The sequence below is a fragment of the Barbus barbus genome (assembly GCF_936440315.1).
Source record: "Barbus barbus genome assembly, chromosome: 38".
Lineage (NCBI taxonomy): Eukaryota > Metazoa > Chordata > Actinopteri > Cypriniformes > Cyprinidae > Barbus > Barbus barbus.
In genome coordinates this window covers 1,355,308-1,371,183 of record NC_136716.1, presented here as the reverse complement: position 1 = coordinate 1,371,183, position 15,876 = coordinate 1,355,308, and positions in this window count along the sequence as shown.

Here is a 15,876-nt window from a genome sequence, read left to right as displayed (position 1 = left end):
GTCCTGCTACTGTATCCCATGTTTGCTTCTGAACGTCTGAAAGTCTTCTCCTGAGCTACTGGTTTATTTTGTAATGTTTTCATGGAAATGTTTTGTAAAGCCTTGTTGAGTCATGCTTCACCAATCTGGCTCGCTGCACACACAGAAAAGGAAACTGAACCGCTTTTTGTTCAAGAAACAATTTTGACAGTCTTGGAAGACATTGCACAGAAGGCAAACCTTATAAAGGATCGCCGGGTGATGGAGGGAGATGAGAAAGAGAGACAGCAAATCTTTCCACCAGCTAATGGCTGCCATTACACTTGTTTAGATAATAATTGGGATTACGAGCACACTTTGGTAAAGCGCTGGAGAGGTGCGGAGCAGCGCTCCATTTCACTTCAATCAAAAAGCGAAATGTGAAACATCTGAGGAGTAAAACATTAATCATTTCACAAGAAGCCTCTGACCTTCAGGATCCTTCCAGTGAATAATCGTTCGTGCTGCGCTCTCTGTTTACTAGACAACAGGGGAGGACAAAACTGAGAATGTATACAATGTATACACTTGAACTGGAATGACAGGAAAAGGAATCACAGATTCAAAAACTGCAATTGAAACTGAAAACCTAAGAAGTCATCGAATAGGTTTAGTTTTGACAAATTATGCCTATTGATTCCTTTTTTTTCTTTACCTGATGCTTATTTTATAAATGTCAATAAAAGTTAAATAGTATTAAATCAATGAACAGTCATCAATTTAATTTAGGTATAAAGCACAACATTTCACCTTATATATATATTATGACAGTATTTTTTATTCATTCATTCATTTCAATGTAATTTATCTGTTATAATTGATCAGCTGTGTGGGGAAAAAAGTAGAGATAGATAGATAGATTAATTCTAATCCAGGAACTAAATTTCAAAGACATTCTATACGATTCAAGTCTCAACGTCACAGCCCTGGTATGAAAACATGTCAGCTACTGTAAAGCACTGAATGCTGCCTGGAGTCACAACACCTGTAGAAAACAGGCCTGAGGTTTCCATATTCTGCCTTGGCAAGCACATTCTCCTTAACTAAACATTCTTTAACATGGCTAGATGCTGCACATTCATGCATACTGTAGTAAATGCATAAAAGAAGGAAAGAATATGTTTGCAGCGTTTTGAACAACTGAAACTTTGCATCTGATTTAAGTGAGCGCTTAACAGGCTTAATATTTTCCCCTTGACAAATGGTTAAAAGTTTCTGCAAATCCTGTGAAAATTAAAAAAAGAACAAATGTCTGGGTCTAGTAGGCACATTCAGACTTGCAGAAGGATAACAAGTCTGTGGTAGTGAAATCTGACCTGGCTGGACTGCAACCTGGACTCTACTCCCAACCACAAGCTACCTTCTTTCCATTTATTAGATTTACTGTAATCCTTTTTTTTCTAACTTCTGCTAAAATAAAAAAAAAAAGTCATGCTTACCTGGGTTAACACCAATCTCTTTTAAATTAGAGACTCCAGGCACTGAATGTTGGGCACAGCTATGCCTCATTCATGGCTTTTGGATGTAGTTAAGCATAAGGTAATGTAAATGTTTACTATGAACTTAAAAAAAAAAATCCTAAATATTCAGGTTTCCAGCTCTTTACTTTGCCTCCTGGGTAGCAGCACAGGCCAATGCATCACCTGATACCATCTAATACAGGAATCTTTTTGATTGATTGCATGTGCCATTTTCAATGAGGTATTAGTGGGTCTATGAAGCATAAAAGATGGCAGATTTTCAATCCCACAATTTTTCAAAGATTATACACAGTAGATTCACCACAGTACCAATGTTTTATCTGTGTGTTCAATCCTCGTACTTTCCTTTCCCTCACACTCATATATGACAAACCGAATATCCAAGCTAAATCTCTGATGATGGCTTTACCATCTTTCTTACAGTAACGTCACGCAGATACTTCTTTTGGAAAACACAGACGAATCTCAATGTCCCCTTTGAAGGGTTTTGTTATGGTAACCTCTCAATGTCGTAAGTCTTCCGCAACCACAGAGACACACTGAACCTAAATCAAAACCCAAAAAACTTTAAATGAACTCATGTTTTAAACATGCCTATTTGCCGCAGAGGTCCATTAACGAAATTATTCAAGGAAAGGTCACTTCAGGCAAGCATTCGCTCACTCAAAATGATTTAGGATGTAGTCTGTGATATTGCAATTGTGGAATGCTTTTTTTTTCATGCAGTAAATTCCAAAAGGATGTCTATATTTGGAGAATTTCATTTAATTTCAATTTCCTAGTATTCCTAGGCTAAATAAAACCCTGAAGAGCTCCCGACAGTTGGCTCCGGTTAAGTTGGTGCTGTTTTTTGCTTGCTCAGGAACCCAGGATCGCGCCCAGAACAGCAAGTGTTTTTCCAGCACCCCATAGTGCAACGCATCCTCCCCAAACCCACATTAGGACGGGGGAAAAATACATCCTTGAAAACGAAAGACTGGCAAAATGTTATTATAGGCCAAGGTTTCTGAGATTTTTTTTATGCCACCTATTTTAACATGTTTGCTCTTATACAGTACAAGTTACAAGGGGAAACACTAATATTTTTGTGGAAACTGTCATACTTTTTCCCAGCATTGATCGATTTATACAATTTCAAAAGAAAAGTTTATTAGCAATTATTTACATTTATTTGCATTTTTTTCTGACATTTTTATTATTAATCTTTACTATCAATTTAATGTGTCTTTGTGTAATAAGTGTTAATTTCTATAAAAAAAAAAATACTAGAAATGTACTTTACTGTAAAATACATCAGTAATATATATATATATATATATATATATATATATATATATATATAAATTGGGGCCTTTGAATGCTAGAATCTGATTGGCTGACGAACGTTCTAAGGTGTGCAATTATTTTCAGGGAAACGCACGGTAAACGTAGTTCCAGGCAGGTCTTGACCGCATTACATGTCTGTATCACTTCGCCAAATTATTTAAGTTATTTCAAAGGTCCTTACAGCCTAAAACAGCAAAAGAACCAAAACTCACAATGACACTGGCCAAATAAATAAATAAATATAGTAAACAAAAGCATAAAAACGGCAGATCATATCCATGTTTTTGCCACAAAATTACACTTTATTATGTACGGAAAGCAGATAATCTCTCTCTCCCGCTCTCTCTCCCTCACAGACAGTTTGCACACAATTTAACATAAGGCTAATGTTGTTAGTGCTACTCTGACGATTTTATCAGAAACATAGTTTAACAACTTAAAAACGACATGACTTCTCACAAGCGGGGTAACAACAATGGCACTGTTTGTGAAGAAAATTAACTTTAAGTTTCACTTTAACTAGAGACATTGTTGCCGAATACTTTTGAGAGACGCACAGACTCTCAGGACTCTCAGAGATTACAGAGGTAATCTCTCTCTCTCTCTCTCTCTCTCTCTCTCTCTCTCATAATTTAGTTATTAACTGGATTAACTGCATTAGTCTACTATCAATGGCTCAAAATATCACTAAAGAGTATGTGACACAATAAATACAGATGCCTATAAAACATATTGTACACAAACACAAATTTTCTTTATTTTATTTACACACATAACAATGTTGAAAAGGTTTGCCAAAAGGTTGTGACCTCTGCACTTCCATTGTCTCACGGCTGGGGTTTTCCTATGAAAATAATTGCTTGTATTAAAAAAAAAAAAACACCAGGCAGAGAAAGATTAAACTCAAAATTGGCGTCACTATATAGTTTTTACAAAATTCCAACTATGAAACTTATTCACTCATAGTCTCAGTCAAAAATTACCAATCCAGATTTTCTGCTTGACTGCAGCCTCCATGACGATCAGCTCGCAACACTTCATTAAAGTTAGCCGTCATAAGGAAGTGGCCCAGCCATTCTCCAAAAGAAAAAAGAAAAAAGAAAACCTTGGGTTTCAGCACAACTAACTGTGATGAGCATCAACACCAGTTACCTTAACAGACACTCTCCAAAACCTCAGGGGTGCCGTAGAGCTGCGGCAATATTTACACAATATTTGATACTCATGCGCTGATTTGTGACTGCATGTTTTTTTTACTTTGAGCCCCATCAAGTTGATTCTTTATCGTCTATTTTCTATCTTAAAAACAATTTCATACACTATAATTTTTGTTTCTATAACGTGTGAATATATCCCCTATAGCATTCTAAAACAAAACCAATCAGAGCGCCTTATCACTAGTTTTATTCTGATTCTCGAGTCTGCTATTAGCTTATAGCCCGTAAGCATCGGCAACATGGCTGCCGCTAATCTCGCTTACATTGCTAATACTCTATTCACACACATTACCATTGTTTCACTGTTACTTGTTTAAATGGCGGATTTGTGTCTACCTTTGAGTGCAGGTGAGGACACATTCGAGCTGCATTCGGTGCAGCTGGAGCTGGAGGCCGTGAAGAAGCAGATCCGCGACCTGGTGGAGAAGCAGGCCCAGCTGAGAGAGTGGAGAGCCTCGCTGGAAACATCCCGGGATGATGCTCACAAGTCACAAGTAAGTATACAGCATGCTGCTAACACTCTCACCACCTCTACTCCGTGTGTTTCTCTGCACAGACCCTGTGCACCCAGGACGCAATCTTCCCAGATGTCCTTCACTCCGGCACCAGGACGCCACGGACCCTGGGTGCACCAGCACGGGAAGACGCGAGCCAGGCCCCGGGCGACGACCTCTCCCCCTCCGCCGCCTCCGGTCTTCGAGATCTCCACCCGGAACCGCTTCGCTCCCCTCCGCGAGATGGAACGCGACGCTGTGATCCTCGGAGACTCCATCATCCGGCACGTCCGTGCTACGTTAGCTGAAGGTAAAGTGCACACTCACTGTTTCCCGTGTTCTCAATGTTTCTGCGCAGATACCTACGATCCTGAAGGGCGATGAGAGCATCGGTGCTGTCGTGCTGCACGTTGGGGTTAACGACACCAAGCTGCGGCAGACAGAGACACTGAAGAGGGACTTCAGGAGCCTGATCGAGATGGTACGCAGCACATCACCCGCAACGACGATCATCATGTCAGGACCGCTTCCCACGTATCGACGAGGACACAAAAGGTTCAGTAGACTTTTTGCTTTAAACGAATGGTTATTGTTATTGCTCTTTGTTAATAATTGGAATCTTTTCTGGGAGCGTCCTAGGCTTTTCCGTGCTGATGGCCTGCACCCCAGCAGAGTCGGAGCAGAACTCCTGTCGGACAACATCTCCAGAACGCTACGCTCCATCTGACTAGTAAGCCAATTCTCAAATAACTGCTATGAAGACTTTTCTTCTACTCACTTAAAAGATAGAAGCATTTGCGTTGTCCAATCTATACAGACTGTGTCTGTTCCCCGAATAGCGAGGTCAAAATATAAATTTAATGCAGGATCTAGAAAAAATCTGATCATGATTAAACCAGAAAAACGCAAAATAAATGAACAAAAACAATTTCTAAAGCTTGGGCTCCTAAATGTTAGATCACTCGCACCCAAAGCAGTTATTGTAAATTAAATGATTACAGATAATAATTTTGATGTACTCTGCCTGACTGAAACCTGGCTTAAACCAAATGAATATTTTGGTCTAAATGAGTCTACTCCACCAAGCTACTGTTATAAACATGAGCCTGTCAGACTGGTCGTGGCGGCGTTGTGACAATAATATATAGTGATATTCTCAATGTTACTGAGAAAACAGGATACAGGAGGTTTAACTCATTCGAAGTACTTCTGCTTAAATGTTACACTGTTAGATATGCAAAAGAAATCTCTCCTATCTCTTGCTCTGGCTACTGTGTATAGACCGCCAGGGCCATATACAGATTTCCTAAAAGAATTTGCAGATCTCCTCTCAGATCTATTAGTTAATGTCGATAAAGTGCTAATTGTCGGAGATTTTAACATTCACGTTGATAATACAAATGATGCGTTAGGAATTGCGTTTACTGACATAACAAACTCTTTTGGAGTCAAGCAAAACGTCACCGGACCCACTCATCGTTTTAATCATGCGCTAGATTTAATTATATCGCATGGAATTGATCTTACCGATATAGATATCATACCTCAAAGTGATGATGTTACTGATCATTTTCTTGTATCGTGCATGCTGCGTATTACTGATATTAATTATATGGCTCTGTGTTATCGTTCGGGCAGAACTATTGTTCCAGCCACCAAAGACAGATTCACAAATAACCTGCCTGATTTATCTCAACTGCTCTGTGTACCCATAAATACACATGAACTAGACGAAATGACTAGCAACATGGGCACTATCTGCTCTAATACATTAGAAGCTGTTGCCCCCCTCAAATTGAAAAAGGTTAGAGAAAAACATACTGCGCCATGGTACAACAGTTATACCCATTCTCTCAAGAAAGAAACTCATAATCTTGAGCGCAAATGGAGAAAAACTAACTTGGAAGTTTTTAGAATTGCGTGGAAAAACAGTATGTCCAGCTATAGACAGGCTCTAAAAGCTGCCAGGGCAGAGCATATCCACAAACTCATAGATAATAACCAAAACAATCCAAGGTTCTTATTTAGCACAGTGGCTAGATTAACAAATAAACAGACACCACCCGATCTAAATATTCCGTCAAAGTTTAATAGCAATGACTTTATGAATTTCTTTACTGATAAAATAGATAACATCAGAAATACAATATCAAATGTAGATTCTACTGCGTCTAGTATTTCAGCTTCATTCATCGCACCCAAAGAAAAACTGCAGTGCTTTACAACTATAGGACAGGAAGAGCTAAATAAACGTATCAGTGCATCTAAACCAACAACGTGTTTATTAGATCCTGTACCCACTAAACTACTGAAAGAGTTGTTACCTGTAGCAGAAGAACCGATTCTCAATATTATTAACTCATCGTTATCTTTAGGTCACATCCCAAAACCATTCAAGCTGGTGGTTATTAAGCCTCTTATTAAGAAACCACAACTAGATTCTAATGACCTGGCAAATTACAGACCCATTTTAAATCTTCCGTTTATGTCTAAAATTTTAGAAAAAGTTGTGTCTGCTCAATTGTGCTCCTTCTTGCAAAACAAAAAAATTATCTCTATGAAGAATTTCAGTCAGGTTTCAGGCCTCACCATAGTACAGAAACTGCACTTGTTAAAATTACAAATGACTTGCTTCTTGCTTCAGACCAAGGCTGCATCTCATTGCTATTATTACTTGATCTTAGTGCTGCGTTTGACACTATAGACCATGATATACTCATAGATCGATTACAAAACTATACTGGTATTCAAGGGCAGGCTTTAAGATGGTTTAGATCCTACCTGTCCGATCGCTACCACTTTGTTAATTTAAATGGGGAGTCATCTCAATTATCACCCGTAAAGTATGGAGTACCACAAGGATCTGTCCTAGGTCCTCTGCTATTTTCAATATACCTGTTGCCTCTTGGTAATATTATTAGAAAATACGGGATTAGTTTTCATTGTTATGCTGATGATACTCAACTATATATCTCAACAAGACCAGATGAAACGTCTAAACTAACTAAGCTAATAGATTGTGTAAAAAATGTAAAAGATTGGATGACCAATAATTTCCTCCTATTAAATTCAGATAAGACAGAGATATTACTTATTGGACCAAAAAACATTACACAGAATCTCTTGGATTACAATTTACAACTAGACGGATGCACTGTTACGTCCTCTAAAGTAAAAAATCTGGGTGTTATATTAGACAGCAACTTGTCCTTTGAAAATCATATTTCCCATGTTACAAAAACAGCATTCTTCCATCTTAGAAACATTGCCAAGAATCGAAATGCTACCTGTTTCTGATGCAGAAAAGCTAGTTCATGCATTCATGACCTCTAGACTGGACTATTGTAATGCACTGCTAGCTGGTTGTCCTGCATCTTCAATAAACAAGCTACAGATAGTCCAAAATGCAGCGGCTAGAGTCCTTACCAGGTCAAGAAAATATGATCATATTACCCCAATTTTACAGTCTCTGCACTGGCTACCTATTAAGTTCCGTATCATTTACAAATTATTATTACTTGTCTATAAGGCCCTAAATGGTTTAGCACCTGCGTACCTAACTTGTCTTCTACCACGCTACAATCTAACCCGCTCCCTAAGGTCGCAAAACTCTGGACTTTTGGTAGTACCTAGGATAGCAAAGTCCACTAAAGGAGGTAGAGCTTTTTCACATTTGGCTCCCAAACTCTGGAATAGCCTTCCTGATAACGTTCGTGGTTCAGACACACTCTCTCTGTTTAAATCTAGATTAAAGACACATCTCTTTAGCCAAGCATTCACATAATGCATCTTAATCTTGTACTGCAGTTATATCTGATCAAATGTACATTATTATTATTATTCTTTAGCTTGGGTTGAACATATAATTTTTGCTTAGATGGAACAGCAGCTACGCTAATTATGTCTCTATTTGTTTCTCTGTTGATTAACATCCCGTGGTAACTAGGAATTACAGAAGCTTCAGTCTGGATCCAACCCTTAAATGATTTGAGATGACCGAACACCTGAGAAAAGATAATGCCAACCCCTCAGAGGACCTCAGAGGATGCCAACGCTCAGACAACATACAGAATTACCAAATTTTGCCATAAGTTAAATATATTAAGGTTCTGCAATATATAAATATATTGTGGAAACTTACTTTCCTGTAGAGCTGCTTTGCAACGATTTGTATCGTAAAAAGCGCTATACAAGTAAACTTGAACTTGAACTTGAACATCAGTCTTCATGAGGGGCACAAGTTTCCTCTTCACTCAAAACGGCCCAGTCTTGGCTAAACAACCGGGCCCAGTGTTTATGTTTACGCCCGTCCGTACCGTTGAGAACCAGCGACATCCACACAGATACCGTTTTTTAGAAGTCACAGAAAATATTTTTGCAAGCTAAAGCGGCTGGAGAGGAAAACAAACAGCACACATGATATTAGAGGACTCGTGAAGAGCGGTGCTAAGTGGGAAAAAGGGAGGAGAAGGACAGGGTGAAGGGTCAGAAGACTCTGGGGTCGAGGTCAGGAGTTTGAGAGCATAAATCAAAGCTGTCCGGCTAATTATGGCGGGAAAGTTTGATCAACCCGGATCGCATGTGACTGGCGTCTGGGGGAAGTCGTCACTCTCAATAACTGCACAATGTTCTTGAGGGCCGAGCTGTCGTGGCCAAACACCTCTGGAGAAGAGACGTGGGTTCAGTTTTGTATACACTCTTAAAAATAAAAGGGGCTTCACGATGCCATAGAACAACATTTTTTTTGTCTAAATGGTTCCATAAAGAACCTTTAACATCTGAATAAACTTTCTGTTTCACGAAAGGTTCTTTGCGGCATACTTCAGATTATAAAAAAGGTAAGAAAGAGATGGTTCTTTAAAGAACGTTTGACTGAATGGTTCTTTGTGGAACCAAAAATGGTTCTTCTATGGCATCACTATGAAGAACCTTTCAAGCACCTTTATTTTTAAGAGTGTAGCGTGTTGACTGAGAAACAAGTGGTGCAGGATTTACTTTGAAACTATTTCCATTTAGATATTGCAAGTCAATTTTCTCAGATAGTTTCAAAGAAACAGCACATGATGAATTAAAAGTGACAGAAAGATCTTCTTTTTAAATCAATTTCCACTCAGAAATCGTTAGTGAATTTCTCAAATAATTACAAAGAAAAAGCAATTAAAATTGAATTGTGACAACTGAAAATAGTATGTTCTTGCTAAATGAATTAACACCCAGACATTGCTAGTAAATTTTACAAATAATCACAAAGAAATGGCAAGTAACACAACACAAGCTTTTGAAGTAGAAAAACTGAAAATACTGTAGTATTTTCTTAAATACATTTTCAGTCAGAAATTGCTTGTAAATTTGACATATAATAATACAAAAAGACAAGTAGACTGATTTAAATGAAAAAAAAAAATTAAGTATAAAACCTGAAAATAGAATTTCCGTGGTGTATCAGTTTTCATTCAGAATTTGGTAGTACATTTCACAAATAATTACAAAGAAATGGCAAGAAACATTGAATTAGACATAGTAGAAAAACTGAAAATACCATTTTCTTGTTAAATCTATTTTCACTCAGAAAGGATTAGCAAAAATTAAAAATGTAATTAGAGAAACCGTAAGTGACGCATTAAAAAAGCTTGAAAATATGAAGTGAAAAAATTGAAATAGCATTTTCTTGTGAAATGTACTTTAAAATCAGCATTTTCTTGTAAAGCGTATATTAATAATATTTGTTTTATTTACAGCTTCAAATTATATATATATACATATATTTTTCCCCATCAATTTGGGTAAATGTGCATTTGACTTTTGATACAATTGGGAAAAATGTGTAATTTTTAAGTAGTAATTTTTATTGTTAAACATACTCCACTGATCTTTGTTTTAAAACATACTCCAATAATCTTTGTTTTACTTTTTTTTACTTAATTTTTTTTATTACTATGTTCCCTTTAGACTCAATGAGCTGTAGTCTCTGAATGCACAACAACTTGATTGAATTTACCATAGATTCGGGCAAATACGCATTTGGCCTTTTGATGCGATTCGGAAAAATGTGTTTCCCATAAGTTTCGCTCGCAAGAGCGATGCAATATTAGCTCCCGTCCGCTAACGGATTAGTGCGATCTAATATGTTAGCGAGACACCTGGCATCACTGGCGACGACGAAACAGTCAGGCCTTCCCAAATATTTATCAGACCTGCGAGCAGAATAACAGACGGCGAGACGCATCTAACACGGATGAAATCTAAATGAGGAGCGAGTGTGCAATCATTTAGCACCGCGAGTCTATGACCTACAGAACGTAGCCGGTCTTCTCGCTCTGTTCTGTCATCAAACTGCCGCTCACCGTTGAGCCCGGCAAGAAATGTGGCTCCAGCGGGGGCCATAAAGGCTATCAATTCTGTTTTGTTTTATTCTCTGCTGATCCACTTCAGTAAGGAAGACTCCCCTGTAGTGACATTGCTCCTGTGCGTTGCCAGGATCAACAATGGTTTCGACTGCGTCTATTGACCCTTTGATGGCCCCACCCCAGAGTACAATTTTGGTTTCTACACCCTCCAGCTCTTCTGCCAGGTCTGAAAGCAGCTCCATAGCTTTCTCTCCCCCCGTTTCTCTCACAGTTTCTGTCTGAGTAACTCAATACCTCCAGTTTTCCTTTATTTTCCAGAGATGAATTGTTTTGCCAGTGGTATTGCAAGTGCAATGAGTTGGCAAAATATTTTCATTTCAGTTGCGGAACTTCCCTCCCGTTCTCGCTCTTACCTGTCGATGACACCAGCGAAATTTACAACAATTGGATCATCCGAGCGACGGAGAGCAGAGAAAATAGATTCCCGAATGGAAAACATACCTAGTAGTTTCAGAGGAAAGCGCGGGCCGTGATGTCTGACATAAATCATGGCGTGTTTTCTCTTGTCAGAGGACTGTTTATAGTGCAGCCTTCCTTTACAAATTCAATGAGATCGAGAATCATTTGTCATATTCTGTGTACTGGATGAAAAGGAACTCCTGGAAGTATGAAATTATAGGTCAATGGTATCGGGATGACACATGGGAGAGACCGGGAGGCTGGATGAGGGATGGAAGTGCGTTGGAGCCAAGAGACAGTTCAGGCCGTAATGACAAAATTATTACCTCGAGATCAAACAGGAACATGCATACTTAATAAACCCCACTTGGAAAACCATTGGGAGTATTATGAAGTCTTTCCCTGCAAGCATTTTGTAAAAGCTGCTATAGCCAGCGGCAGCATTTTTGATCATTTTCACAAAACGTTCACGGCCCCCAGCAGTTTTAGGGAAAGTTACTTCATTCATTAATTCATTGCATGCATGCATAAATAAATAATATAAAAAATTAATGCATTACAATATTGTGCTACTCCCTAAAAAAGTAACTAATTGCTTTAGTTTTTATGGAAAGTAATGTTTTGTGTTATTTTTGTTATTGAGCTGTGCTTCCGTTTTGGATTGCACAAAGAATAGTATGCAGGAGAAGCAATAAAAACAAACAAACAAACACAAAAGCAAACAAATGTTATTTTTGAAATTTTTGCTTATTCGTATGGTTGAATTGGATCATATGCAAGATCAACGGCAAGGACAATGGTTGATAAAATGAGATTAAATACATAAAGGATATTTGTGTTGTATAGCATATTTAATTATTACAGGTTTGCGCCATATTCTGAGTGAATATTAATTTCACTGTTTTTATTCATTTTGAGGAATTCTGAATACTGATTTCTCTCAACATGATGACAGGAGAGCTGTCAGTCAATAAAAGGAAAAAACATAGTAACTGGCATTACTTATATGAAAAAGTAACTCAGATATTTTCTTGTAAATTCAAAAGTAATGTGTTACTTGAAAAATGTAATCTGATTATGTAACTTGCGTTATTTGTAACCTGTTACCCCCAACACTGGCACCCGGAATATTTTGTTGTATGAATATCTGAACATACAAAATATCAACAGAAAGAACAAAGCCTTTGCTTTTAAATAAAACATCATTTTATTCAAGCTTCATGCATTCTTTTTTGTTTCTTTCAACACTTGAATGTGAGTAAGTTTCATAAAAAAAGCAACATTTTTAACAAAAAGTTCAGAAAATCAAGTTTTCTGAGAAAAATCTCAAGCGGAAAAATCAAACAGATCGAGTCCATCAACTCCCCCAAAAGTTACAGCCCTATACCTCTTTGTGGCATTTCATTCTGAAACATTATGCAGTTTGGGTTTGAATGTTTGATGATTGTGTTAGATTACATATAAGCAATGTTTTCATTGCTTGTTTCTGCATCTTCTTCTCTTGCTTTTGGATGCGGAGATTCTTACGCATCTTTCAGATGACGGGGAAAGAGTTAACAGGCTTGAGAGAAAGACATGTTGCATTGCATGAATGCATTTCCTATTTGGCAGCCTTAAACCCCTACTTTGTTTTGAATTAGTGACATGTTGTCATAAAAGGGGCTTTTTTTGCCAATAAGAAACTCACACTTTGATATGCAGAGCCACATCCCCACTCATCTCTGAAGAATGTGAGGTTATAACCTGTAGTATCAGGGTTTGTTCTGGACAGGTATGGAAATCCCCTGCAAAGCATCATGGACAACTTCCGCATTCCTCGCTGACAGGATCATTTCCCTTGAGGAATTTTGTAGGCTATAATTAAACAGTAATAATCCACAAATCTAAAGTTGCATCATTTTGTTAATTTTTATCAAAGTAATCTGAGGATATAATTCAAAAACAAGGTAATAAATACACAGAAAAATGGTTTTGTAAATTCACAAACATACCGTGTAAAAAAAAATAAAAAATTATGTTTGTACAACTTAAAAAAATTGAACTAGTTTGTATGGCTTTTTTTAAATTGAACTTAATTGTTTTAAGTGAATATTTTGACTACTCTTTCTCATTACAACAATTACCTATTTAGATACATTTTTAACATATTTTAGGTCAAATAAATATACATATGGTACGGATACATGTTTTATATGCCTTTTGTTTATTTACATAAAATATTTGAAAAATAAAAGTAAATCTTTAGTTATTTTGTTTGGCAGTGTAACATTAAGTAAAAAAAATAAAAAAGCAGATCTGAATAACTACAATTGGTACCATGACAAATAAAATGGAGTATAATCAAATATTTATGAATAATGAGAACTGTTCACTATAATTTCTCCATTCTCAAATATTAAGTATATAATAAAATATAATTGGTAAGTAAATGACTAATTTCTTTTAGCAAACATGTTTCACAGTACAAGATTGATGGAAATAAAATAAAATCACATTTTAAATTTTACAGTTTCAGCTGGTTTCACTGGAGTCAAGGAAAAAACAACAACAACAACACACCTTACAACGTTTCTACTGAATGCTGAATTTAGGTTGCACATTTCATGGAGTCCAAAAGATCAGACCCTTAATGCAGATGCTTTTATTTTGCACAGTGTTTCTAATTTAATATTTTTAATTGCAAGGAATATTATCAACATTATAAATTGAGAAAAAAGGTTAAACTAATAGTCACAATAATACTAATAATAATAATAATACAAATAATGAAGGAAAACGATTTGTGTCTTAGTATTTTATTTTATTTATTTATTTTGTTTGTAATGAGAATTAGTGACCTTGAAATAGGAAATAGTGCTAAATCTTAAAATGCTAAATTATTAAATATTCTAAAACTCTGTTCATTTCTAGGTAAAAAATTTTTTTCCTTTGATCCCCTGTTGTAAATTGTAACAGTTAGCAATTAATACAATTTTAATATTATTATTAAAATAATTATATTGCATATAGTGTGATTAAAAATACTTAAAAATATAGAATTAATTTAAAAAAAAAGTTAATTACAATTTGCTCATTTATTACAATTATTACAATTATTATTATTATTGTAATTATTATATATTATTACAATGTATTAATTTTATTTAATTTAATTTATATATATATATATATATGTGTGTTTTTTTGGTTGTTTTTTTCCATTCTCATCATGATGAATTAACCAGCATACTAGAAAGGCAAAAAATTACATTAAATATATAGGCACAAACCACATTCCTACAGGGCATTGCCGCAACCACATCCCAACATTGATCTGATCCTAAAAATCCCCATGTTCTTAATTCATGTCTAAAGACTTTCAAACATCCAGCGGAGGAGGTGAACGTGAGGGCAGAGGAGGGTGAAACACATCTAATGGGAGAAACAGCAGTGGGTTATTATCTTAGACAGCTATCTTTGCTCTGTGGGTAATGATTCTTTTCCCATTCACACTTTACTGCATCATACACAACACACACACACACAACACACACACACACCTGTGCTTCCTCTCAGTTTCTCTCTCTCTCTATGTGTGTCCATTCATGTCTGCTGTAAATTTTAAACTTTAGTGTGTTTGGAGACAGGGGGTTTCATGGTTTGAAGCAGAAGTTGATGGCTTTAACCGCCTAAAGCTGTCTGCTGAGGGGAGATTTTTTTTTTTTTTGAGGCAACAGTTAGCAAATCATTCATCAGGTTTGACCGGCAGCCCGCGCTTGTGTTAATTAGGTCATTTTGGTAATTAGAATACACACTGAGAGGATAATAACTTTATCACTCTAAGTTATGCTCCTCCTGAGAATTTCAGGGGGTGTTATAACTCTAGACACACATACACACACACACACACACACACACACACACACACACAAGCATTGAATAGTAAGAAAATGTGTCATTCATACATAAGATCTCTCATAGAGATACAATTTTATATATACGGTATAATAACTAAATGCAACAAGATTATAAGAAGTGTCTAATTCTGTGTCTAATTCGGCAAAATCAGTGTTTGTAGAAAGTCTTACAAGGCAATTTTTACGCGAACATGAAAATTCAGTAATTATATTTTCTCAACCTTGTGTTATTCCAAATCTTTATGCTTTTATGTGAAATTAAAAAGAAGAAAATGTGTAAATTTACCATGCAGCCCACTTCCTTATAGTTCAAAACTATGGCTGTAGAGAAAAAAAAAAAACATAATAATGTTGAAAATTTTGAAGAAGAATTAAAATTTTTAAATAAGTGAGTTTTAAATAAGCTCAATGAGGTAATTGACCAAAAATACAGTAATATTGTGAAATATTATTAGAATTTTAAATAACTGTTTTGCTATTGTAATAATAAAACATAATTTATGGCTGTGATCAAAGCTGAATTTTAATATGCTGATTTGCTGCTCAAGAAACATTTCTGATTATTATCAATGCTGAAAACAGTTGTGCTGCAATACTGTGATGCATTTTCTTTTTCCAGGAGTCTTTGATGAATAGAA